The sequence below is a fragment of the Chiloscyllium plagiosum genome, unplaced genomic scaffold (assembly GCF_037043375.1).
Source record: "Chiloscyllium plagiosum isolate Xiang-an unplaced genomic scaffold, Cpla_swu_hap1 HiC_scaffold_28, whole genome shotgun sequence".
In the NCBI taxonomy this organism is placed as follows: Eukaryota; Metazoa; Chordata; class Chondrichthyes; order Orectolobiformes; family Hemiscylliidae; genus Chiloscyllium; species Chiloscyllium plagiosum.
The window spans coordinates 42,368,047-42,389,275 of record NW_028270166.1 but is presented as its reverse complement, the minus strand read 5'-3'; the positions used below and the strand labels follow the sequence as shown (position 1 = coordinate 42,389,275).

The 21,229-nt window shown below is 42.6% G+C and overlaps 1 long non-coding RNA gene across 3 annotated transcripts in view; it reads right to left on the bottom strand.

Annotated features, from left to right (window-relative positions):
• Positions 1-1,214: 1,214 nt before the first annotated feature.
• Positions 1,215-21,229, bottom strand: part of LOC148142531 (uncharacterized) — a 57,699-nt gene continuing 37,684 nt past the window's right edge. Inside the window, exons 4-5 of one of the 3 annotated variants that reach the window (XR_015751927.1) lie at positions 2,801-2,955; positions 1,215-1,812 (exon numbers count right to left, since the gene is read on the bottom strand). This is a non-coding gene — a long non-coding RNA (uncharacterized LOC148142531). Of the gene's footprint in view, positions 1,813-2,765; positions 2,956-10,753; positions 11,040-21,229 lie in introns of those variants that run through there. The other 2 variants (XR_015751928.1, XR_015751926.1) reach the window with 2 other exon arrangements.

The following is a 21,229-nucleotide window of genomic DNA, read 5'->3' as shown; positions in this document are numbered from 1 at the left end:
ATAGCATGATGCCCATTAAAAGGAAGGAAAAGCAAAAGGTTTGCAGGACAAGCAGTGTACTAGAAGAGCCAAGTAAAGTTCTTTATTGTCAAAAATGGGCTGCTGAAGGTTACATTTCTTCAGGCAGATCAGCTGATGGAAGATGTACTGTTTTGATAAGTAACCTTACGTATTGATAATTTTTTTTCAAATAACCTTACAATTTATTGAGATTTCCATTTTATACTTATTTCTTCTGTAAGGAGAGTGGGTTTAAAAAAAAAGTGGCAGATGAAATACATAGTGAGAAAGTGTGAGGCCATGCACTTTGGTTGGGAGAATAGAGGCATAAACTATTTTCTAAATGTAGAGAAAATTCAGAAATCAGAAATGCAAAACGAGTCCTAGTCCATGTTTCTCTTAAGGTAAACTTGCAGGTTGAGTCAGTAGTTAGAAAGGCAGGTGCAATGTTGTCATTCATCTCGAATGGACTAGACTATGAAAGCAGAGATGTACTTCTGAGGCTTTAAATGTGATCTGATCAGACCCTTATAGAGTATTGTGAGCAATTTTGGGCCCTATACCTCAGGAAAGTTGTATTTGCCCTGGAGTGGGGTTCATGAGGATGATCCCAGAAATGAAAGGCTTAACATATGGTGAACATTTGAGGACTCTGGGACTATACTTGATGGAATTTAGAAGGATGGGAGGGTGGGGGGGCAAAATCTGACTGAAACTTACAGAATACTGAACAGCCTGGACAGAGTGGATGTTGGGAAGATGTTTCCATTGGCAGGAGAGATGAGGACCCGATGACACACCCTTAGAGTAAAGGGTAGACCTTTTAGAATGGAGATAAAGAGAAACGAGTGGTGAATCTGTGGAATTCATTGCCACAGAACGCTGTGGAGGCTAGGTCATAGAGTATATTTAAAACAGAGATAAATAAGTTATTACCAAGGGGACCAAAGGTTATGGGGAGAAAGTGGGAAAATGGGGTTGAAAGACCTGTCAGCCACGATTGAATGACAGAGCAGTCTTGATGGGCCAAACGGCCTAATTTATGCTCCTTTGTCTTATAGTCAAAAGGCTTGCTCAATCTAAAGCAATTGAGTGAGTTATTTGCAAATCAGAATTCTAACATTGTGTCAGTTTCGCAGCAGGACTTGGCGAATTGGTGGAAATATCAGCTGTGTATTTCGCATGTGCAAATATCTTCAGATTGGAGTTGAAAGTGCTGATGAGAATTGCAGATTAATTTATTGTTATCACATATACTGAGATACAATGAAAAGTCTTGTTTTGCATGCTTATACCAGCAAGTCATAGCACACAAATTGCATTAGGATAGCAGAACAGAGTACAGAATAGAGTATTAGAGCAGCAGAGAGAGATCAACATTTACATTTAAGAGGTCATTCAAAAGTCTGGTAAAAACACAAAAGAGGCTGTTCTTGAATCTCATCTGACATGTATTCAAACTTTTATATCTTCTGCCCAATGGAAGAGGATATAACTGGGTTGGGACGAGTCTAATTATATTGGCTGCTTTTCCAAGACAGTGGGAAGTATAGATGGAGTCAATGGATAGTAGTGTATATATTTTCATTAACAACAAATTTTGTACACCTCTCTGCTGTGAGATCACCTGCACTTATCTGGTCCTGCATCAAGGACTGCTTTTTGTCCTAGTCCTGTCCACTGTACTACAAGACTTCCTCCTGAGTCAGAGGTGAAGGTCTGGTCTCCAGCCAGTTTCTTGGGCACTCTTAACGAAGCTTCTGCATTCCCTCTACTCTTTTTATGGTGGGGCAAGGAATTATCCCAGACACTCTGCTCCAGGATTTTCAGCCAGCGACAAAGATGTAGGAACAAACATATAAGTCTACTCAGAAAGCAGTATAGGAATGATCCATGATTTTCAAACCCTTGTCCTAAATTGGACCCAAGACTCTTCATAGCCACTTACCAAGTATATGCCATGCATAGAAATCGGGGACCATGCAAAGACAAAATAAAACAGCCATCACTCAACAAGAGAAGGGCATGCCAATGGCCATCTTCAAGAAATAATCTGAAGTGGATCAATTGGCAGATGTCCCACGTAGCATTGTTAGTGAGGACCATGACTCTACAGTGAGGCAATTACTGTTCTTTGCCATATTACTGTATGAGCTGAGACTCATGTGTGGTGGGGACTCCCCCACTGTAGCATTAAAGATCACTGTGTCTTTCAAATGCTATGCTGCTGGATTTATTTTTCCAGGATAAGTATAAGATTTCCCAATATGTAACCCTTCAGTGCAACAGGGAGCTGATTAATGTCTTTCAGAGGACTTACACTGTGTGTGTTGCTACAATCCAGACAGACAAATTAGGTGGAGCACGGTGGCACAGTGGTTAGCACTGCTGCCTCACAGCGCCAGAGACCCGGGTTCAATTCCTGACTCAGGCGACTGACTGTGTGGAGTTTGCACATTCTCCTCGTGTCTGCGTGGGTTTCCTCCGGGTGCTCCGGTTTCCTCCCACAGTCCAAAGATGTGCAGGTCAGGTGAATTGGCCATGCTAAATTGCCCGTAGTGTTAGATAAAGGGGTAAATGTAGGGGAATGGGTGGGTTACGCTTCAGCGGGTCGGTGTGGACTTGTTGGGCCGAAGGGCCTGTTTCCACACTGTAAGTTATCTAATCTAATCTAAAAAAAAAGATCCATTGGGTTCAGGGCCAGCAATGGGTTTCTTGAAATAGTCATCAATTGCATGATCGTGTCCATCAACAGATAGACCTGAGCACTATGCCATGTGTACCTACTGAACTCACTCACCATCTTAGGCAGCCAACTCTGCTTCACCATCAGTAATAATAGGCAGCCCTGATGCTCTGCTATTTTTCCCCAAGGCTTCTCCATTTGTGCGAGACAGGATGTGCAGTTAGAGACAAGTCTCTGCCTGGTCTTAACCCCTTCCTTATTGGTTTTCTCTGCAAACAGAAAAATAAATAAGTTTCCTGAATGAAACAGCACAATGTCTATGTTGGTGTCAACTCAGATGTCCACAAATGAGAGCATACGAATGGCTCCTCTGCACTAGCACTCTCAAAAGAGCCTTGTGTGGATAGGCACCTCTCACTGAAATATAGGACTTGTTGCTCCCTAACTTCATTGTCACAAACTAGGTGTGTACACCCTTTCCATCAGACGTACCTTTTGCAGTGCCATCTACAAAAATCCGAAGTGTAAAGTAGGTAAAGTTAAATTAGGTCATGAATGAGTTTACAGCATTGGAGACAGCTTGTTGAACCTATCTCTATCCAAGCCGCCTTGGTCAAGCAGGCAAGATTTCCAAGGGATTTGTAAACAAGAAAAACAATTTCAAAATCAAGAAATTTTGAAATTAAGGAATTACCAAGAGCCAACATAGAGAAAAAAAAAACAAGTACAGGTGGTGGGTGAATGGAACTTAATGTGAATTAGGCAAACCTATGGAATTTTGAATGGTTGCAAGTTTATAAACTCCTGGAAAGCATTGGAACAGTTAAGATGAGAGAGAAGCAAGGGTTTCACTGCAGGTGTGCTGAGGTGAGACAATATTGCAGAGGTGGAAATAAACAATCTTGGAGATTGTGCAGTAAGTGTTTGGCAGCTCAAATAATAATCAGATGTGATACCTATTGCAAACAGTCTGATTTTGGTTGAGCCTCAGTTGCTAGGGAGTGGGAGGATGGTGGTGGGTAGGCAATGGAGATCATAGTGGGGACCAAAGACAATGGTTTTCATCTTCAAATATGGTCACAGATAATTTCAGCTCATCTGACATGAGACAGTGGATAACTTAGGACAATTTAGGGAGTGTTAAGGATTTGAGAGAAATGGTGTTACGGTAGAGCTGTGTGTTTTTGGGGTATTTTTGGAAATAGATGATATGTTTCTAAATGAAGATGCAGAGGGAAAGCATGTAAATAAGAATTATAAGGGAAAGCACAAGTTCTAATGGTGTAAGACAGCAGAAACAAAAACAATGCAGAGTTTACTACCCATAACTGGATAGATATGGTGAAATCAGGCAGGTGTAGTCCTACCCATTTGGATCAATGCAGAGATGTTGGACCTAATGTATTAAAAATTCCAGACAGGTCAAGACAGACCAAGAGGACATGGGCATCTTTGTCATCGTCAAAGGTGATCATTTGTGTTATTAATAAAAGCTGTTGTGGTAATGAGGAAGGAGAAAAAAAAGCAATTGGAAGAATTTGAAGATTGCAGTCTAACAAAGATGAATAATGATTTCAGAAACAACAGCAGATTCAAACATTTTAGAGTCATAAAGTCCGACAGCACGGACACAGACATTTTGGCCCCAACTGGTCTATGCTGACCAACATGTCCACCTACGTTAACCCCATTTCCCTGCACTTGGCCCATATCCTTCTTAGCATTTCCTATCTATGTATTTGTCCAAATGCCTCTTAAGTGTTGTTAGTGTACCCAACTCAACCACTTCCGCAGGCAGCTCATTCCATATGCATACCATCCTCTATGTAAAAAAATTGCCCCTCAGCTTCCTTTTTATTCTTTCCCCTCTAACCTTAAACTTATGCCCTCCAGTCTTCCATTCCCAAACCCTGGGAAAAAGACTGAGTATGATCACTGTATCAATGCAGTCATGATCTTATACACTTCTACACAGAGCACCCCCCTCCCCCACGCAGGTCTTAGCTTATCCAACCTCTCCCTATAACTCAGACTGTTGAGTCCTGGCAACATCCTTGTAAATTACTTCTGTACTCTTTCCAGTTTAATAACATCCTTCCTCTAGCAAGGAGACCAAAACTGAACACAGTACTTCTAAGTGCGGCCTTACCAATGCCTTGTACAACTGCAAGATAACTTCCTAATTTCTATACCAATGCCCTGACTGATGAAGGCCAGTGTGCCAAAAGCCTTCTTTACTGCCTTGTCTACCCGTGACTCCACTTTCAAAGAACCATGCACCTTAACTCCAAGGTTCTTCTGCTCTACTACACTCCTTAAGGCCCTACCATTCACCATGAAATCCCACTGGTCCTCACCTACCACCCGACAAACCTCCATATACATCGTATTATCCGTCGTCATTTCCGCCACCTCCAGGGATATATTTCCCTCCCCGCCTCTATCAGCATTCCGCAAAGACCACTCCCTAGTGACTCCCTCGTAAGGTCCACACCCCCCCACCAACCCAACCTCCACTCCCGGCACCTTCCCCTGCAACCGCAAGAAATGCAAAACTTGCATCCACACCACCCCCCTTACTTCCCTCCAAGGTCCCGAGGGATCCTTCCATATCCGCCACAAATTCATCTGCATCTCCACACACATCATTTACTGCATCCGCTGCACGCGATGTGGCCTCCTCTATATTGGGGAGACAGGCCGCCTACTTGCAGAATGTTTCAGAGAACACCTCTGGGACACCTGGACCAACCAACCCAACCACCCCGTGGCTCAACACTTCAACTCCCCCTCCAAGTCCACCAAGGACATGCAGGTCCTTGGACTCCTCCATCGCCAGACCATAATAACATGACGGTTGGAGGAAGAGCGCCTCATCTTCCGCCTAGGAACCCTCCAACCACAAGGGATGAACTCTGATTTCTCCAGTTTCCTAATTTCCCCTCCCCCCACCTTGTCTCAGTCAAATCCCTCGAACTCAGCACCGCCTTCCTCACTTGCATTCTTCTTCCTGACCTCTCCGCCCCCACTCCCACTCTGGCCTATCACCCTCACCTTGACCTCCTTCCACCTATCGCATTTCCAATGCCTCTCCCCCAAGTCCCTCCTCCCTACCTTTTATCTTAGCCTGCTGGACACACTTTCCTCATTCCTGAAGAAGGGCTCATGCCCAAAACGTCGATTCTCCTGCTCCTTGGTTGCTGCCTGACCTGCTGCGCTTTTCCAGCAACACATTTTCAGCTCTGATCTCCAGCATCTGCAGTCCTCACTTTCCCCACCATGAAACTCCTGCCTTGATTTGACTTTCCAAAATGCAAGACCTCACACTTATTTATATTAAACTCCATTTGCCATTTCTCTGTTCACTTCTTCAAAAACCAAATCAAGATTCTGCTGCGATTTCTGATAACCTTCCTCACTGTTCATGATATCACCTATTTTAGTGTCATCTGCAAACTTACTAATCGTGCCTTGGACATTCTCATCCAAATTACTGATACAGATAACAAACAGCAATGGACCCAGCACCGACCCCTGAGGCACTCCACTAGTCACAGGCCTCCAGTCCAACAAGCACCCTTCTACTACTACCTTCTGCTTCCTGCCATCAATCCAATTTGCCAGCTCCCCATGGATTCCATGTGACCTAACCTTCAAGATCAGCCTATCTGAAATCCATATAAACTACATCAACAGCCCTGCCATCATCAACCTTTCTGGTTACTTCATCAAAGAACTGTAATGAATCTATGACGCATGATCTGCCAGGAACATAACCATGCTGACTGTTCCTAATCAAATCCTGTCTTTCCAAATGCATCGACATCTTATCCCTCAATCTTCTCAAGTAACGTACTCCCACGGATGTTAGACTTATTGGTCTTTAGTTCCCAGGTTTTTCTTTGCATCACCTAATAAGGGTACAAGATTCGCTACCGTTCAGTCGTTCGAAACCTCACCCATGGCTAACACTGATACAAAAATATCAGCCAGGGCACTCGCACATTTTTCTCTAGCCTTTTGCAGGATTCTTGGATATATATGGTCAGGACCAGGAGATTTATCCACATTCATACATTTTAATATATCCAAAATCACCTGTACTGTGATATGGACTGTCCCTAAGATATCACCACTAACCCCCCAAGTTCCTAAGTCTTTATGTCTTTCTCCATAGTAAACAAAGAGAAATATTCATGATGGATCTTGCCCATCTTGTATGGTTCTACACAAACATGGTCCTTGAAAGGTCCGATTCTCTCTAGTTATTCATTTTCCTTTAATGTACTTAAAGAACCTCTATGAATGCACCCTAACCTTTTCAACCAAGGCTATTTTGTACTCCCTTTCACTCTTCTGATTTCTTTCTTCAGTAAACTTCTTCATCCCCTAATACCTCCAGGGATTCCCTTGATCCCAGCTGTCTATACCTAAGCCATACCTCCTCCTCTTTTCTGGTCAAAGCCTCAAAATATCTTGTCACCCAGGGTTCTCTATTCCTGCCAACCTTGAACTTCACCCTCACGGGAACATCTAGACCTTGAACTCGAGCTATCTGACTTTTACAGTCCTCTCACTTGCCAGAGGTTCCTTTGCCTGCAAACAAACTACTCCAATCAACCTCTGCAAGCTTCTGTCTAATTCCATCAAAGTTTGGTTTGCCCCAATTTAGAAGTTGAACCTGTGGACCAGTTTTGTCCCTCTTCATAACTATTTTAAAATGAATAGAACTGTGGTCACTGATCCCAAAGTGCTCCCCCACTGTCACCTCAGTCATCTGTCTTGCCTTATTTCCCAAGAGTAGGTCAAGTTTTGCCCCTTCATGAGTAGAACCCTCCATATACTGTTAGTGGAAACTTTCCTGAACAGACTTAAATTCCACCCCATCTAAGCCTTTAATGCTCAGGCAGTCCCAGTCTATGTTTGGAAAATTGCAATCTCTTACGATGAAAACCTTATTGCTCCTGTTTCCCTGCACGTTTTTTCCTTTAACTCCCTTTGATTATTTGGGAGCCTATAGTACAACCCCAATACGTAACCAACCCTTTCTTATTTCCTATTGCCTGTCGGACCAACAAATCCACGTCAGATACCATATCATTTGCCCTTCACTCCTCCCTAGAACATCTTGACACCAAGAACAGCTACAAAGAATCCTACTCATTGACTACAGTTCAGCAGCCTTCAACACTACTATCCCCTAGAGACTGATTACTAAACTTGGGGATCTTGGACTAAGCACCCCTCTCTGAAACTGGATCCTCAGCTTCCTGATCCACAGGCCACTATCAGTGAAGATTGGGGACAATATTTCATCCTCATTAACACTCAACACTGGAACATTCCCCAGGGTGTGTACTCAGCCCCCTACTCACTGTATACCCGTGACTGCGCTGGCAAATACCCAACTAATGCCACTTACAAGTTCACTGATAACACCACCATAAGTCAGTCAAATCTCAGATGGTGACGAAACAGATTACAGACAGGGCGGTGGAAGACCTGGAAAATTGATGCACTGAGAACAACCTAGCTCTCTGTATTGGCTATAATATCCTAGTCCCATGTACCTATTACACCCTGAGCTCGTCAGCCTTCCTGTATTGAAATACATGCAATTTAATCCAACAGACAATCTTTGCTCTCTGTCAAAGAGTGTGATGCTGGAAAAGCACAGCCGATCAGGCAGCATCCAAGGAGCAGGAGAATAGAGCATAAGCCCTTCATCAGGAAAGCTCACGGTCAGTTCCAGGTGACCTGTCTCTTCAACGTATTATTCCTGATTTACACTGTTTAAGAAGGGTGGTAAGGATAAGCCAACTATAGACCAGTGAGCCGGACGTCGGTGGTGGACAAGTTGTTGGCGGGAATCCTGAGGGACAGGATGTATGTGTATTTGGAAAGGCAAGGACCGATTAGGGATAGTCAACATGGCTTTGTGTGTGGGAAATCATGTTTCACAAACTTGATTGAGTTTTTTGAAGAAGTAACACAGGATTGATGAGGCCAGAGCAGTAGAAGTGATCTGTATGGACTTCAGTAAGGTGTTCAACAAGGTTCCCCATGGGAGACTGATTAGCAAGGTTAGATCTCACAGAATACAGGGAGACCTAGCCATTTGAATACAGAACTGGCTCAAAAGGTAGAAGGCAGAGGGTGGTGGTGGAGGGTTGTTTTTCAGACTGGGGGCCTGTGACCAGTGGATCACAAGGATCGGTGCTGGGTCCTCTACTTTTTGTTATTTACATAAATGATTTGGATGTGAGCGTAAGAGGTATAGATAGTAAGTTTGCAGATGACACCAAAATTGGAGGTGTAGTGGACAGCGAAGAGGGTTACCTCAGATTACAACAGGATCATGACCAATAGACCAATGGGCTGAGAAGTAGCAGATGGAGTTTAATTCAGATAAATGCAAGGTGCTGCATTTTGGGAAAGCAAATCTTAGCAGGACTTATATACTTAATGGTAAGGTCCTAGGGAGTGTTGTTGAACAAAGAGACCTTGGAGTGCAGGCTCATAGCTCCTTGAAAGTGGAGTCGCAGGTAGATAGGATAGTGAAGGTGGCGTTTGGTATGCTTTTCTTTTATTGGTCAGAGTATTGAGCACAGGAGTTGGGAGGTCATGTTGCAGCTGTACAGGACATTGATTAGGCCACTTTTGGAATATTGTATGCAATTCTGGGCTCCTTCCTATTGGAAAGAAGTTGTGAATCTTGAAAGGGTTCAGAAAAGATTTACAAGGATGTTGCCAGGGTTGGAGGGTTTGAGAGAGAGGCTCAACAGGCTGGGGCTGTTTTTCCCTGGAGCGTCGGAGGCTGAGGGGTGACCTTATAGAGGTTTACAAAATTGTGAGGGGCATGGATAGCATAAATAGAGAAAGTCTTTTCCCCGAGGTCAGGGAGTCCAGAACTGGAGGGATAGGTTTAGGGTAAGAGGGGAAAGATATAAAAGAGACCTAAAGGGGCAACTGTTTCACATAGGGTGATTAGTGTATACAATGATCTGCCAGAGGAAGTGGAGGAGGCTGGTACAATTGCAACATTTAAGAGGCATTTGGATGGCTATATGAATAGGAAGGGTTTAGAGGCATATGGGCCAGGTGCTGGCAGGTGGGACTGGATTGGGTTGGGATATCTGGTTGGTATGGACGAGTTGGACTGAAGGGTCTGTTTCCGTGCTGTACATCTCTATGACTCTACTGTATCTTCTTCTAGCCTCATACTTGCCTGCCCTCTGTTTAGGAGCCCACCCCCTGCCAATGTAGTTTAAACCCTCCCTTGTTGCACTAGCAAACCTGGCCAAGATATTGGTGCCCCTCCAGTTCAGGTGGCAACTGTCCCTCTTGAACTGGTCACACCTGCCCCAGAAAAGATCCCAATGACCTAAAAAATCTGAATCCCTGCCCCCTGCACCAATCCTTTAGCCACACATTCATCTGCCATGTCCTCCTGTTCTGGAGATTACCACCATCGAGGTCCTGGTTTTTAACTTTTTTTTCCCTAGCTGTCTATAATCACTCTCTAAAGTTTTGGATACAGAGAGACATTGGGGCTGAGAGGTCTTGTAAATCTAAGGATCAGTTTTTGGAGGAAGGGAATGCTGATAAATTTGAAGTGGGAAAGTGCAATGTCCAATGAATATATTGTTACTTATAATCAACTTGCATGGGAGCCACAAAGGGAATTTAAGTGGAAAAAGGATCAAGGAAGCAGCAGGTGGATCTAAAACAAGATGAATTAGAGAGCATGAGGGGAGAGAGGAGAAAAATGAGAAGGACAAACTCAGGGGATCGAGTCTTGGAATAGTGAATCTGAAGGGGTTAAATATCTATTACAGCAACTTCACTTTTTTTATTGATTTCAAACCCTGTGGATGGAGGCAGGTGTTCTATTATAGCTTTTGGAGGCAACAGAGTATCTGTAGCAACTACCCAAGGTGTTTAAACTATGTCTGACCAAATGTATTTTTATTTATTGCTGTCATCGGTGATAATGTAAGGTGCTGTTCAGTATTCTGTACTGGAGGGTGGACCACGAATAAGTCTCAGAAGAGGCTGCCATTTTAGATAAGATGTAATTTATTACATCTCAGTAATTATATACAGATTATATTAACTCAGACATATTCACTACTAACAAGAGCTCGAGAAAATATCCATAAATTCCATGCTCTGTCCAGTTGATTCTCCACTCAGAGGCTGAGACATCAGATTAGGTGGAGTTTAGTATAGCTCTTCCGAATAACCGCTTTACCTGATCTAACAATGGAGGAGCAGTTCTTTTAAACTGTGTTGGATTTGGAGGCAATGTAGTACAGTAAGTGATCAACAAGCACAGATTTAGAGCTCCTGTCTGTAAAAGAGAAAAGGGAGGTTATATTTTTATATGATGCAACAACCTCCTTTAGAAGAGATAACTGGGGCATTTACACAGGAAACTTGGTGATGCCAGTGATCTGGGATTCACAGAACTGATATCCATGGGTATTTTATTGCATTTAAGCTTGATGCAAATGGAAATTGTTATCTATTCGACTAGTTACCATGGCTGAAGAAGCAGAAGCTACAACCTTCAGGGTTGAGACTGCATCTGTCAAGAGCATATGAATGCTAAATGTTACACTACAACTATGGTAATGAACATGCATGTTTGAACCTTAACTCTTTAAGTGAGGGGAGTTCTGCTACTTCCAAGAGAACTACTGGGGTTACAAGTAGTCATCGACCAGTTGTCAAAGGGCAACAAGTAGAATCCAAAAGAAAGAATCTGCTGAAATTGAAACATTGGTTATGTCCACCATATGCCAAGAACTTAAAAAAAACTAGGCCAGCAAGGCAAAAGAGACTCAATCAAATTTGACAATAACAAAGTGATCAAGACTGTGCTGCCATTTATGAGTTTTGTTAGAGGATGGCAACAACAAAAGCCCAGCAAGTTAATACAGAAAACATAATTAAAGCACTGTAAGCATTTTATAATTGAAATTATAGTCTGTGACAAAAACCTTTAGCTATTCCAGTTTTATTTTGGGGTTGGGGCCGGGGGGAAATGTATTGGGAACACTAACATTGCTAAGTGTACAGCCAGGGTTCAGTTAGCTGTACGGTGGTCAGAGGTCTCAAGAAATTTAATTCAACTCATTATGAAATTTGATTTATACAGATTGAAAAACACCCATCATTAAAAATAGATTAGAAGATAACACTCAGCAAAACTTGCAAGCAGCAGTAAAGTCCAAGCACAAGAATAAACAGTATAATCATTGGAGCCCAATTAGCTATTTTCCACTGATCATTTTTAGACAACAGAAGAGTCATTTCTAGTGATCAGAAATAGTGCTGGGTGAGCAGAAATATTTCAGTAACAGAGAGTCTGAAAGTTCATTTCTGCAGTCAAAGACGAGTTTTGAGAAGATATGTAGCTCAGGTTGAGGCTCTGGATGTAGGTTTGCTCGCTGAGCTATACAAACCCGCTTGGGTTTATATATTTATATAACCCAAGGAAACTGAAACATCAAAATAGAAAGCAGGCGACACCACCAGTGCTTCATTCGGAGGCTCACTGAAGATGTTACCTAGTATGGTGGCGAAACATCTGAAAACAAACCTTCCAGCTCAGCTAGTAAACCTACATCCTGTGACTGAAGACGTCCAGCCTGATCAAATACACGAGGAATAAATGGTGTACAATTTCATAACAGAGCAACATCCACAGATCTGGGACATGATCAAGATGAAGAAACTGCCTAATAAAGAGAGACACTATGTTTTCCAGTTAGAAAGTGTTGCCTGATCAGATGTCTGGCTCGCGACAAGAGAGTACTTATTTTATAAGAGCAACTGTCTTCCAGGAAGAAAATTCAGGAAATTTAAGTGTCCTCAGTTTAATATAAATGGACTAAATGTCTACAAAGAACTGTGCCTCCATGGAAGTTAATCAAAAGATAAATGATCCATCAGCATGGAAATGATCTACAAATCAGAACTAGGGCCAACATTCCTCAAGCAAGCAACCTATTAGTCCTGAAGGTTTGAATTGAGTGTATTCTGAGAAGTGAGAAACATGCAGAAGGCCTACATTTAATAAGTCAAACATGCAGGAATTAATCACCTGATGAAAGAGCCGCATTCCGAAAGCTAGTGTGCTTCCAATTAAACCTGTTGGACTATAACCTGGTGTTGTGATTTTTAACTTTATGCAGGGATTGAGTATTGGCACATGTAAAATTTGTTTTATGCACATGATAGTATGGTGGGTTAACTATGGAATTATAGAATCCCTACATCGTGGAAGCAGGCCATTCAGCCCATCAAGTCCACATTGAACCTCTAAAGAGTATCCCACCCAGACACACCCCCATACCTTATCCTTGTGACCCTGCATTTCCCATCAATGATTCACCTAGCCTGCACATCCTTGGACACTATGGCCATGCTAAATTGTTCAATCTACCTAACCTGCACATCTTTGGACTGTGGGAGGAAACTGGGTCCAGACATGGGGAGAATGTGTGAACTACGCACAGTCTGATTTGAACCCATATCCATGGCACTGTGAGGTAACAGTGCAAACTACTGAGTCACCGTACCGCTCAAAACACTTGGAGTTTTGTGTGAGGTAATGGTTCTGAAAAGGTTAATATTAATATTCACTAAAATATTAGTCTATATTTTATACTCTCAGTTGAGGAAGGGTCACTGGACTCAAAACATCAACAGTTGCTACCAGACCTGCTGAGCTTTTCCAGCAACTTCTGTTTTTGTTTCTGATTTAAAGCATCTGCAGTTCTTTCAGATTTTATTTTGTACTCTGCATTGTGTGTCAGAATCTGGTTTGATCTCCTGACTGTCTGATTCAAAAGGAGACAAAGTAGGGAAACTGGCTTGCTTTAGCCACCCCTGACCCCCCCCCCCCCCATATTGTTGTGGTCAGTTGTGAGGAGGTGCAATTGGAGGACTATCTATTCAACATAGTTCTAATTTTCTTCACTGTACCACCTACAGAGATTTCAGCAAAAAACCCACATCAATAGGCTCATCTTGAGTGTCATCACAACTGGGCCTGGAAAATTGCAAAATATTCACATACATTCAAGGAATGTTTTGAGGATGTGACCAATAGAATAGACAATGGTGAATCAGTATATGTTGGGTATCTGGACTTTCAAAATGCTTTTGACAAGATTCCACACAAGAGATTAAGCAAAGTTAAAGCTCATAGTATTCGAGGTAATGTCTTGACAAGGACAGAGAACTGGTTGGCAGACAGGAAGCAGAGAGTTGGAATTAATAAGTCCTTTTCAGATTTGCAGGCAATCATGAGTGGGGTTCAGTGCTGGGACCCGAGCTGTTCAGAATATACATTAACTATTCAGATAAAGGAATTGAATGCCATATCTGCAAATAACTCTAAGCTGGGTAGTGGTTTGTGCTGTGAGGAAGATGCTAAGAGGCTGCAGGGTAATTCAGACAGACTGGCTGAGTGGAAAAATGCAATATAAATGAGGTAATCCACTTTGATTGTAAAAGTAGGAAGACAGGTTATTACTTGAATGGCAGTTTATGAAAAGGTGAGGTGAAACAAGATATGGATTATGATGGAACAGTAATTGAAGGTTGGTATGAAGGTACAGCAGGCAGTGAGGAAAGCTAATGGCATGCTGGCCTTCATAGCAAGAGGATTTGAGTATCAGAGCAGGGATGTCTTGCTGCAGTTTTACAGGGAGTTGATGAGGTCATACCTTGAGTACTGTATGCAGTTTTGGTCTCCTAGTCTGAGGAAGGACACTGCTTGCTATGGAGGGAGTCCAGCGCAGGTTCATCAGACTGATTTCCCGGTTGGCAGGACTGACCTATGAGGAAAAACCGGATCGACTGGACTTGTACTCACTGGAATTTAGAAGAACGATGGGCGGAGTCTCAAAAATAAAATCTTGATGGGACTAGACAGCTAGATGCAGGAAGAATGTTTCTGATGTTGGGGGAAGCCCAGAACTAGGGGTTACAGTTTAAGAATAAGGGCTAAGCCATTCTAGATTGAGATATGGAAGAATTTCTTAACTCAGTTGTGAACCTGTGGAATTCTCTCACACAGGAAGAAGGTGTTGGGGCCAGTTCATTAGATATAATCAAGAGGGAACTGTGTGGCCCTTGTAGCTAAAAGGATCAAGGGATATAGAGAAAAAGCAGGATGGGATACTGGGATTGCATGATCAGCCATGATCATATTAAATGGTGGCTCGAACGGCTGACCCCTGCACCTAGCTTTGATACCTTGCACTTGATATCAGTTAAGAATCAGAGACATAGCTAGCTGAAAGGACCTCATTTGGTAGTAATCTCTGGATTACTTCCAACGCTACGTGCTAGTGAGGGTAAGAACAGGAGGATATGGCAGATATGGTTAAAGAATTGGTACAGGGGACAGGAATTCAGAATTTTAGATCATTGGGATCTTTTCTGGAGCAGTGGTGACCTGTTCAAGAGGGACGGGTTGCATCAGAACTGGAGGGACACCAATATCTCTGTGGCCAGATTTGCTAGTGCTACAAGGGACAGTTTAAACTGCATTGGCAGGGAGTGGGATCCTCAATAGCAGGGAGGCAAGTGCAAGGCTAGAAGGAGACACAGTAATCCAAATATTAAAGTGAAGTGACAGGTCAGGCTGGAACACAACAGGGAGAAAGGAATGCCTGTTGGATTAAATTGCATCTATTTCAATGTAAGAAGACTGACAGGAAAGGCCAACGACCAGGTATGTGGGACTGGAATATTGTAGCCATTACAGAAACATCAGTAGGGAGGGACAGGACTGGCAGCGTAACGTGCCAGGGTACGGGTGCTTTAAGAAGGCCAGAGGTGGTGGAAAGAGGGGAAAATGAGTTGCATTTTTGATGTTGAGTATCTCTGCAGTAGTCAGAGGAAATAAATGAAGGATCATCTAGTGAGGCATTGTGGGTGGAGCTAAGAAATAAGGGGATGATTATGTTATTGGGATTGTATTATAGGCTCCCAAATAGCCAATGGGAATTAGAGAAACAAATAAGCAGAGATATTGGGGAGACCAGGGTTATCATAGGGGATTTTAATTTTCCTAACATAGACTGGGCGCTGCCTGAGCATTAATGGGGTGGAATTTGTTAAGTGTGTTCAGGAAAGTTTCCTCAAGGAGTATATAGAGGGCTATGCTCAAGAAGGGGCAAAACTCAACCTACTCTTGGGAAATAGGGCAGGACAGATGACTGAGTAACAGTGGGGAAGAACTTTTGGATCAGTGACCACAGTTTTATTCATTTTTAAAGTAGTTATGGAGCGGGACAAAACCGGTCTATATGTTCAAGTTCTAAATTGGGTCAAACAGAATTTTGATGGAATTAGACTGGAGTTTGCGGGGTTAATTGGAGTAGGTTGTTTGTAGGCAAAGGGACCTCTAATAAGTGGGAGGCTTTTAAAGGTCAGATAGCTAGAGTTCAAGGTCTGTGTGTTCCTGTGAGGATGAAAGGCAAGGTTAACATGAGTAGAGAACAGTGGATGATAAGAGATATTGAGGCTTTGACCAGATAAAAGAAGGAGGTATAGTTAAAGTGTAGGAGAAAATGAGGACTGCAGATGCTGGAGATCAGAGCTGAAAAATGTGTTGCTGGAAAAGCGCAGCAGGTCAGGCAGCATCCAAGGAGCAGGAGAATCGACGTTTTGGGCATAAGTCCTGAAGAAGGGCTTACGCCCAAAGCGACGATATTTAAAGTATAGGCAGCTGGGATCAAGGGAATCCCTTGATACAGGGAATCCCTTATACACAGAGGAACCTTGATTATCCAAATGAGATGGGTGGACACTATTTCGTACAGATAATTGATTATTCAGTTAATTGATTTAATGCCTTTCCTCTGGGGCACAGGGTTTTCTGTTAAGTCTGCTCCCCGTTCAGCAGACTAGGCAGCAGTAAACAGCATGCGCGAACGCCCCCCCACCCCCAACTCCATCCAACATCACCCCCATCCCCGGGGCAGCAGGACTGGACACCTGTACAGAACAATGTTGGAGAGATTATCTGGGGAATGGAGGTTTAGGGTACATGCCTGTGTAGAACTCCAGGGAAAGCATGTGGAGGGAGGGCGGGAGGTCAGTCATTTGGAGACAGTGCCTGGGCTCCGATCAGTCCAGGACTGTTCTCGGCAGCATTTCAGTAAGCACAGTTCACTTTTAATCCCTGTAAACAAAAGACGCGATCAGTGTTGGAAACATGTCTTTGATGTAATGTTTCTATCGGGACCTGTAAGTCCACACTGTAAGTAATCAAAAAAAACCTCAAGATCTCCTTCGGATAATCGATATTTGGATAATCGAGGTTCCTCTGGGGATACAGAAGTTTACTGAAAAAAAGAAATCAGGAGGATGAAAGAGGGGCACAAGATAGCCTTGGCTGAGAGGATTAGTGAATCCAAGTACCTCGAAGTAAGTTGACGGAAAAAGAATGACTATAGAGAGAGAATAGGACTCCTCAAGGACCAAAGAGGACACGTTTGTGTAGAACCATAGGAGATGGATGAGGTCCTCAATGAATAAATCTTGATAAGTGGTGATATCTTAGGGACAGTCTATATCACAGTAGAGGTGGTGTTGGATGTATAACAATGTATAAAGGTGGATAAATCTCCTGGTCCTGACCAAATATAATCGAAGAATACTGCTAGAGGCAAGAGAAGAAATTGCAGGAGCTCTGGCTGATATTTTTGCATCATTGTTAGCTACAGGTGAGGTCCTGGAAAACTGGAGGGTAGCGAATGTTATGCCCTTATTCAAGAAGGACTGCAGAGAAAACCTGGGAAGTATAGACCAGTAAGCCTAACATCTGTGGTAGGTACATTATTTGAGAAGATTGAGGGATTAGATATACTTGCATTTGGAAAGACAGGATTTGATTATGAAGAGTCAGCATGGCTTTGAGAATGGGAGAACATGCCTCACAAATTCATTAGGTTTCTTTGATTAAGTGACAGGGAAGGTTGACGAGGGCAGGGTAGTAGATGTAGTCAATATGGATTTCAGCAAGGCCTTGATTAGTTCCACATGGTAGACTGCTTTAGAAGGTTAGATTGCATGGAATTCGGTGGGGGGGTGTCTGGCAAATTGGATGCAGAATTGGCTTGAAAGGATGCTTTTTGGACTGGTGACCTATGACTAGTAGCGTGTCACATTGTTGTTTGTTATCTATAATTCGGTGATGAGATGAGAATGCCCAAAGCATAAATTAGTAAGTTTGCAGATGACACTGAAATAGGAAGTATCGTGAACAGTGAGGAAGGTTGTCAGAAATTGCAGCAGGACCTTGATCAGCTGGGAAGTGGGCCTAGAAATCACAAATGAAGTTTAATATAGATAAGTGTGAGGTCTTGCTTTTTGGAAAGTCAAATCAAGGCAGGAGTTTCATGGTGAATGGTAGAACCTTTAGGAGTGAGGTGGAACTTACCTACCACAGATCTTGGAGTTCAAGTTTATGGTTCTCTGAAAGTGGAGTCACAGGTAGACAGGAAATTGAAGGAGGTTTTTGGCACTGGCCATCAATCAATCAATCAGTCAGTGTATTGAGTATAAAAGTTGGGAAGTTATATTGTAGTTGGTGAGGCCAAACTTGGAGTATTGTGTTCAGCTTTGGTCACTTTGCTATCGGAAGAATGTTATTAAAAACTAGAAAGGAGTACAGAAGAAATTTACAAGGAAGTTGCCAAGACTCAACAGTCAGAGAGTTCTACAGGGAGGTTGGACAAGCTAGGAGTTTTTTTTTCTTAAGAGTGTGGGAGACTGAGGGGGGAATCTTATAGAAGTGTGTAAGATCATGAGAGGCATGGATAGGGTGAATGCTGTCAAGTCTTTTTCCCAGGATTGGGGAATCAAGGACTGGAGGGCATCAGTTTAAGGTTAGAGTCGAAAGAATAAAAGGGAACCTGAGGGGCACTTTTTAAAAAAAAAGAGGGTGGTATGCATATGGAATGAGCTGCCAGCAGAAGTATAGAGGCGGGTACACTAACAACATTTAAAAGGCATTTAGACAAATACATGGATAGGAAAGTTAAAAATCACAACACCTGATGAAGCAGTGCTCTGAAAGCTAGTACTTACAAATAAACCTGTTCGACTATAACCTCATGTTCTGTGATTTTTAACATTGTCCACCCAGTCCAACATCAGCATCTCCAAATCACAGGAAAGGTTTCAAAGGATATTGGTCAAATGCAGGGAAATGGGGTTAGAGTGGATGGACATGTTGGTTGGCATTTATCAGTTTAGGCCAAGGGCCTGTCATTGTGCAGTAGGACTCTATAGCATTTTGTAATGTCAGTGTCATCAGGCTAACCTTGATTAGCTGCCTCAGCATATACGGATTGATATAGTGGAGGAAAATTTGCACAATTAATGGCACGCTATCTTAGAAAACAAATAAAATTCAAGAGCATTTTCCCTGCCAATTGCTACTATAAAATCTCCAACATTAAGAACGTAGAAGTATTGTTGCAGTCACTGGTATTCTGCTTGATGCTGTATGGCAGACTGTGACTTGTTGTCAAATCAGAAAAAAAAACAACAAAATCACTAGTCTTCCAAACAGAATCAGGCCAGAGATGCTGATCCAACTGAACAATTCTTATCACAGAAGCTGGTCTATAAAACATACACCAACCAAATAAAACAGCTGAATGGATTAAAAGAGTACAACATCGGATTGTAATTGTAAAGTAGAACCTTTACAGTTTAAGGTTTTGAAAGGGGTGCATTGGTAAGCTATGATAGTATAACTGGGGACTAAGGTTAGTGGCAATGCCTCACAGGAGCATTAACTGGAAAAGTTACCTACTATTATATTTGTATCCTGCACTGTAATGTTGTTATATTTTCCTCATTGTTCTTCCAACTCGCAGCTTAGCCCCTGTAACGTGAGTCCGGAGAGATTTACTCACAGCTCCTCCTTCTGGTCAGTTCTTCCTACAGTTGATTAGTACATTACAGCACATAACGGCCGTCATTCAATTTTGTAGGAACAAAGCAAGTGTGAAGCGTCCTTTCTGCTTTTTTATTATTTCCCCCAAAAATGCCAACTGACAAAAACTTGTTTTAAAAAGTACTAAGCTTTATCAGTGATGCCCACAGATGCAGAGTTTCCAGCAAAAGTGACAGAATAAAGACCAGAGAAAATGCTGGTTGCTTGTTTTCCCATGAAAGCCAGCATGCACCAATAGTTGTAAAGAAACCCTGATGTCTATAGGCTCACCCAAGGAATCAGAGTCTCAAAGGCAAACATTCTAAGTGAGTACACACAGACTATCATCCTCCATTGGGTCTTGACTTCACCCCCAGCAGCCAAGGTTCCTCAGTGGGAATGTACTTGCAAAATAAATGTCTACCTTTGGATACATGGTAAAGAGGAGCAGTGATAGATTTTTGAAAATAATCCATTTTATTTTCTCTTTATTGGTTTCTAATGTATGTACCCCAGATCAGTTGCTATTAGATTAGCCTTTCATTCTAGAATTTAAAACAAAATGCATATTTCATTGCTATAGTGGGATTTAAATCCATGTCCCCAGAGCATGGGCTTACCAATCCAGAGGCATGACTTCTATCCACAGCCTCCCTATGCAAAAAAATTGTCTATGTATCCATCTATGTATGCCTCGTCTACTGTGCCAATGTAATTCTCTACTGGGTTTCCATCTGTGCTTATAAACATCCAAGTCATTGGATTCCTATGCACAGTGTGTGTATGGCCATGTTAGTGTTTTTTCTTCACAAACCTGTATTGACCTGCACACATACATATGCCCATGTGTACTTTGACATATGTGAGGCATACAGAGTGACATTAATGTTAACTCACCTTTATTACAGACGCAGGTTATAGGAATTCCCTAGTCAGAGGAAGGAATCAGAGACAAATTGAGAAAAGACAACAGAAGGGAGGCAGAAGTGATCTAACATGCTGCAGCATCTTTACTTTATGGGCAGTACGGTGGCACAGTGGTTAGCACTGCTGCCTCACAGCACCAGAGACCCGGGTTCAATTCCTGCCTCAGGCGACTGACTGTGTGGAGTTTATACGTTCTCCCTGTGTCTGCGTGGGTTTCCTCCGGGTGCTCCGGTTTCCTCCCACAGTCCAAAGCTGTGAAGGTCAGGTGAATTGACCATGCTAAATTGCCCGTAGTGTTAGGTAAGGGGTACATGTAGGGGTATGGGTGGGTTGCGCTTTGGCGGGGCGGTGTGGACTTGTTGGGCCGAAGGGCCTGCTTCCACACTAAGTAATCTAATCTTTTGAATATAGTGCAAGTATGAAATTATGACAGACAAAAACAAAGTCAGCTTGTTTAACAGAACCTCAAGTAAATTACAGTCTAGATTTCCAAGTGATTGGTCTGTTCTTTTAAAAAAAACCATGTCATAAAATGAAACACGAGTGACAGTTTAGAGCTCATCATGGTTAACCAGTGTGACTTGAATGAGAGACAACGGAGTAATCACTTCAGGAGTCAAAAGTAATTCTGTAGCTAAGAA